General features: G+C 35.4%; 1 protein-coding gene across 1 annotated transcript in view; it reads left to right on the top strand.

The window, feature by feature from the left end:
* LOC125934443 (teneurin-2-like) overlaps window positions 1-6,587 on the top strand; it is an 88,704-nt gene that overhangs the window by 44,778 nt on the left and 37,339 nt on the right. The window lies entirely within an intron of this gene.

The following is a 6,587-nucleotide window of genomic DNA, read 5'->3' as shown; positions in this document are numbered from 1 at the left end:
CTATTCCAAAATTATCTTGGATCTGGATAGATATTTTTAATAAAATGTTAATGCAAAAATAACATTTTGTGCTTTCCCAGTAGGTTATCATATCAGTTGATAGTTAGAAACACTTTAGGTTGTTACAAAGGTTAATCATTTGTATTTAGTATTGTATCTGTAATATATATGCTTGCAGTGGTTATTCCATGAGCTACAAGAGAGAATTACAAAGTTCCTTGTTTGCTTTTCTTTTTTCCCTCCTATAGGGCTAAGTTTTTTTGTTTGTTTGCTTGCTTCTTTTCTTTACTTTTTTTCCCCTGCAGAACTAAGTTTGCTTTCAGTTAGCAACGGAACGTGTCAGTGACTTAAAACAACACATGTTTAAGGGCGTCTGGGTGGCTCAGTTGGTTAAGCGTCTGACTCTTGATTTTGGCTCAGGTCATGAGCTCATGGTTCGTGAGTTCAAGCCCCACATCAGGCTCTGCACTGACAGTGCAGAGCCTCTTGGGATTCCCTCTCCTTCTCCCTCGCCCTCTCCCTGTCTCTCTCCCTCTTCATGCCTCTCCCCCACTTGCACACTCTCTGTCACTCTCTCAAAATAAATAAACATAAAAACAAACCCACAAGTTTATTTCTAAATCACACTGTGTCCATTGTAGGTTGACTAGGGACTTTGCTTCTCATGGTCCTCACTCATATAGCTGATAAAGACTTGAACATCTGGAACACTGCATTTGCAGAGGCAAAAAAAAAAAAAAAATGGAGAATCATGCTTGATTTCTTACTAAAGATGCTCACTGAAATTAACAAATGTCAGTCATGATGACATTTCACTGGTTGAAATATATCAGGTGTTTTTTCCTATTTGTAAGAGAGGTTTAGGAAGTACAATTTTACCATATACCTTGAAGGAAGAGAACCCACCTCCCCCCCAGAAAAGAAGGAAGAAAACCCCACTTACATAGAGACCACTCTAAGTTGCCTATATAATATTAGTTACCTTAAATGGTCATAACAAAATGCCATAGATTGGGTAGCTTAAACAGCAGAAACTTGTTTATTTTCTTGGACTTTGGAGGCGAGAAGCTAAGATAAGCATTCCAGCAGAGTTGGGTTCTGGTTCAGAGCTTTTGTTTCCACCTTTCTGATAGCTACCTTCTCGCTGTGTACTTACATAGCAGAGAGAGACCACTGGTGTCTCATCTTATTCTAAGGGTACCAGTTCTATTGCATCAGGACCATACCTTTATGACCTCATGTTAACTTAGCCATCCCTTTCAATGCCCTGTGTCTAATTTAAGCTCATGGAGGATCCAGGCTTAAACATATGAATTTGAGAGGGAGGACACAATTCAGTCTATAGCACATAGTATATTTTTGATAAAGTTTGACTGAATATAGACTTTGAGAATGACACTGTCGAAATAATGTAGTGCTTGTTGGTGGATTGGTGCTACAATGGCATAAGCCATATTAATTATATTGGCAAATTATTAAACTTATGTGCTCTAAAAATTGTTAGTAAATACTGTCAAGATTTATAACCTAAAATATTCCTGAATAGGCTTTTTTAAGAAAAAAAGATTATTTCAACAAGGTTCTAAAAAAGGCAAGTAAGAAGGATGTAGAAATGGGAACCTGCTCATCTGTCACTCCTCATCTTTCCTCTGTTCCCTCTCTGTTTGCAAAATGGAGGCAGTTCTGCTGACACACTACAGATTCTTATTCAGTATGAGGCCATCCCTGAAGATATTGTCAGTGAGCTTCCTGGGTCTCTGCTATTCTTGTTTGGGTCTAACTTTAGATAAGTGATAGGTGTGTGCCATTTCTTCTTGAACAGGTCATGGCAAGCTCCTCCTTGAGTTGTTCTAATTTAATTGCATGGTTTTTTTTTTTTCCTTCCATTTTTATGTTTTAAAATTAGAAATAGGATTTTATTTCATTTTAGCTCAGTATCTATTAGTCAAACAATTAGTCTGTTGGTTTGTCCTAAGAGTAAATTATCTTTCCTTTCTTGCTCCTGCTGAAGTATTTTTTTCCCCTCAAAATGTCACGATATCACTAGATTTATTTATTTGATATTTTTAAACTGAACCATGTACCTCTTTCAGCAAAGAATAAATTTAACTGCTTTTTTTTGTTGTTTCTTGAATTTTTTGTGAACATTTCAGTCATCTGGTTACTACTACCCTGTTAAATGATTCATATGAAGATAGTACATGAACTTTTATGAAGTATTTCACATTTCAGATGATTGAAGGAACATTCTGTCCTAAATTTCATGAAGGAGTAATCATGTAATTGTTTAAGATAACCTATAGATCTCTTATTCTTAACCAAAGAGTGGCACCTGTGATTGGGGGCTAAGTTACAGTTGAGACATTATTTGGCTAATTTACCTGTGGTTTAAAAAAAGAAAGAAAGAATGAAAGAAACAAAGTAAAATTTATGTTTAACCAAATAGTATCTCCACTTCATCTCCCTAAATACTGATAATTTTCCACTTTTCTATCACTTTTATTTGTCTCTCTCTCTTTTTTTTTTTTTTTTTTCCTGGATAGAATGACATAGTAGAACACATTTGGAGCAAAATGTTTAAATAAACTTTTCTATTTTAAAAGGATTTAAGCTTTTAAAATGTTTATTTTATAGAATTATTGCAAAGATAGTACAGAGTTCCTGTATACCCCATACTTAATTTTTCCTATTATTAAAATCTTGCAGTAGTATGGCACATTGTTACAATTAACGGACCAATACTGATACATTATTTTTAACTAAAGTTCATACTTAATTCAGATTTTCTCCATTCTCCCCTAATGTCCTTTTTCTGGTCCAGGATCCTATGCAAAATACCACATCATATTTAGTAGTCCTATCTTCTTTAGCTTCTTTTGGTTGTGACAGTTTCCAGACTTTCCTTATGTTTGATGACCTTGGCAGTTCTAAGGAGTTTTGGTCAGGTATTTTATAGAACAGCCCTGGTTGAGATTTGTCCGATATTTTTCTCCTCATTAGAGTGTGGTAATGTATTTTAGTAGGAGGGATATAGAGGTAAAAGTGCCTTTCTCATCATCTCATATCAAAAGCACATTCTTTCTTTTTTTTTCATGTTTATTTTTGAGAGAGAGAAAGAGAGAGCACGAGCAGGGGAGGAGCAGAGAGAGAGGGAGACACAGAATCTAAAGCAGGCTCTGAGCTGTCAGCACTGAAGCGGGCCTTGAACCCATGGACCGTGAGATCATGGGCTGAGCCAAAGTCAGACACTCAACAGACTGAGCCACCAAGGTGCCCCAAGAGCATATTCTTTCAACATGACTTATCACTGTTAATATTAACCCTGATCATTATTTGACCGAGTTAGTGTTTTTAAAAGTACTTCACTATAAAATTATTGTTTTTGTCTTCCTTTCTATAATGTACATTTTAAAAGAAGGGTACTACACACGAATTTCTTTTGAAGTGTTTCAAAGAAAGTACCTTACACTTAGGGAGTGAGAAGTTCTATTCCACTTCATTGAGTGCAGAGTGTCCACATAAATGACTTGGAATCCTTCTGTTTTGAGAGAGTTGTTTCTCTTTATATTTATTTATTTATTTATTCATTTTTCATTTATGTCAATACAGACTCCTGGGTACTTACTTTATACTTTAGGTTATAAGTCAGTACTACTTGATTTACTTTGTTGACCATAGTGTTCCAGTTTGGCCCCTGAGAGTTCTTAGTTGGCTCTTGAGTCCCTGGGACATACACCCACCATTGTGGGTTTTTATTTTGTTTTCAGCATTTTCTCACTTTCTGATATTACAGGATACTCCAGGCTTTTGTGTATTTTCTGCTCCAGCCTTGGAGTCAGCCATTTCTGCAAAGGGAATTGTTAGTTTTGTTTGTTTGAGAACAGTATTAGAAAGCAAAATCTAGATATGATTTGAAGTCCTCCATTCTGTGTTTTAATTTAGCTACAGTATTGGTTGGCCATTGAGAACTTGATGTTTCTTCCACACAATAAGGAAATGCCATACTTTGTTTCATTCTCATTTATTAACTATATGAATTTTATATGTTGCTTCCAGATGTTTGGCTTTACCTACTAGGACCTCTAGAATTGGAGTTATTTAACTATGACAAATCTGTGCTTCTGTTGTAGTTCAGGAGAAGGAATCCTTCTTTTTCAGTTTACTTGGGTGTAAGGAAAATAGAAATCAAACTAGAATTGATAACTAAATGCATTTGTTGAATTAGAAAATGAATTAATAAAGGAATTTGTTCCTTAATAAGATCATTATTAATTAAATTGTCTGAGATAATTGTATTTTGGTTTCATTTTTCTTAAAACTTTGTGTCACAGTGATCTGCCTTTTGGCAGATCTTTGTAAGAAATGTCATATTGCAGAGTGCATGGGATGGCAGTATCACTGAGGCAAATATTTATTGTAATAATTACGTTCATCATAAAATATATTAATTTTAGGCCTGAAAGGAATCTTAAAAACTATTATTTAAGTTCATCATCTTAATATTGAGTAAAGTGACTTATCTGACCTTATTTATTTATGTAGCTGCAAAACTAGAACCAGAATTCAACTACTTCAAGAATATATGTGTATGTATATATGTATATATGTGTATGTATATATGTGTATGTATATATATATATATACACACACACACACGCACCATACATGTATGTATATATACAACTGCAGAGAGAAGAAACTTTGATTTAGTAAAGCATTTTGTTGGCTGAGGGCATGGCCATCCAAATTACATTTGCTATTTAAAAAAAAATAATGTTTTATTATTTATTTTTGAGACAGAGAGACAGAGAGACAGAGCATGAGCAGGGAATGGGCAGAGAGAGAGACACAGAATCTGAAGGAGGTTCCAGGCTCTGAGCTGTCAGCACAGAGCCCGACACGGGGCTCGAACTCATGGACCGTGAGATCGTGACCTGACCCCAAGTCGGTCGTTCAACTGACTGAGCCAACCAGGCGCCCCACATTTGCTATTTTTAATCTAAGACTCACTGGGTAGAATCAAGAAATTTTGAAAAGAAATTCGTCTCTGCTTGGAACTCAAATGTACAAAGGGAAATTATTTATTATTGATTGATTATTCCTTTATTTAGAGGAAAATAAAATCCACAGCTTTGGATGAATCACCAAGAATATATCCATTCAAGTGATACTAAAAATGAAAATAGAGGTTTCCCAAAGAAAGTCATTAATATGATTGTGTTGCCTTAACCTTCCTGGCAATTGCCCAGGAACTTTGGCTCTCATAACTCAGTGTCTCATTCCTTCCTCTTCCCTCTTGCTGATTTTCGGCATTGGTGACAAGGAAAAACATCCTGGAAGGTTGGGCACAGCAGAAACTTGGAGGGGATTAAGATGTCATGTCTGCTTTCTAATTTCTTGGAGTAATAATCCTCAATCCTGAGCTAGAAGAAAGAAAAGGAACATTGCAGCCTTTATATCAGGGTGCGAGGTAGGTAAACAGTGCCCATTTTGAACTAAAATCAGCCTGTCACACGTCTCCTTTGTCCTTCTGGTGTCCCAGGCCATGAGACAGAAGGGCTAGAAATGCTGCCTCCTTTGATGGTAAAAAGAGAATTTCAGCTATCTTAAGCATTTTCTTGCTACATTACTGATGAGTATTTTACAGAGGACACAGAAACTTGATTCCTAAGAGATGTTTCTCTTAGCTTTAGAGTCAGTTGTTCAAAAGCAGGCATCACTAAGGGTTCCATGAGTTGAGTAAAGAGTCTGCTTGCAGGGTAGCACGTGTTGATATCACTACTAGGTGAGAAACCAATGTTCACAGACCCTCCCTCCCTTCCAGCTTTGGTGGCTGCACATATCAGTTAGCCCATGACCAAGTGCTGGGAGCACATAGCTTTCATTGTTAGGGGACAAAAGTGTAGTCACAATGTCAAAAAGCTCACCTTCAATCATTTATTATTTATGTATTCATTATGTTGAGTTGGGAGACCAGGAACAATTGCAGATAACAGAAAATTGGAATTAAAATGAGAAAATTTATTTACATTTTCTCTCAACTGAAGTTTTTTTAATCATTATTTGCTGAAGATTTGAAACTGCTTCTTTAGTAGGAGAATGAAGACTTGAAGAGAGTTATTAATACAGACATTGCCTTTGGTAGAAATAAGGTTTTTCAGTGGCCTCTCATTTTTTTTAATATTACTTTAAAAAATTGATATAAGCTACAGTACTGGAAAGGAACTAATATTCTTGATTTCTTTAGAAACTGTATTTGGACACACCAAAAGAAGATGAATCATAGAATGTCATCATAGGAGAGAATGTTATTTGACAATCCACTGACTCTGTTGAGTTTTGTTTTGTTTGTTTGTTTTTGTTTTTGTTTTTTGTTTTTGGAAAATGAATTTTTTGTTCTGAGTATAGTCTAATTAGCTCTGATCATTTAATTCAGCTGAACAAAACACAGTAAATAAAACACAACAAACAATCAGAAAAAGGATAGCATAACGTAAGTTTTATCAAATATCTGGTTCTTAGGTAAATTCTTCCAAAATAATACAATAGTAAATGTGGCCCAAGGGAATGTTTTATGAAATTTTGCC

This window comes from Panthera uncia (genome assembly GCF_023721935.1).
Source record: "Panthera uncia isolate 11264 chromosome A1 unlocalized genomic scaffold, Puncia_PCG_1.0 HiC_scaffold_17, whole genome shotgun sequence".
Classification (NCBI taxonomy): Eukaryota; Metazoa; Chordata; class Mammalia; order Carnivora; family Felidae; genus Panthera; species Panthera uncia.
The sequence above is the reverse complement of the archived record's forward strand: the minus strand, read 5'-3'. Positions and strand labels throughout refer to the sequence as shown.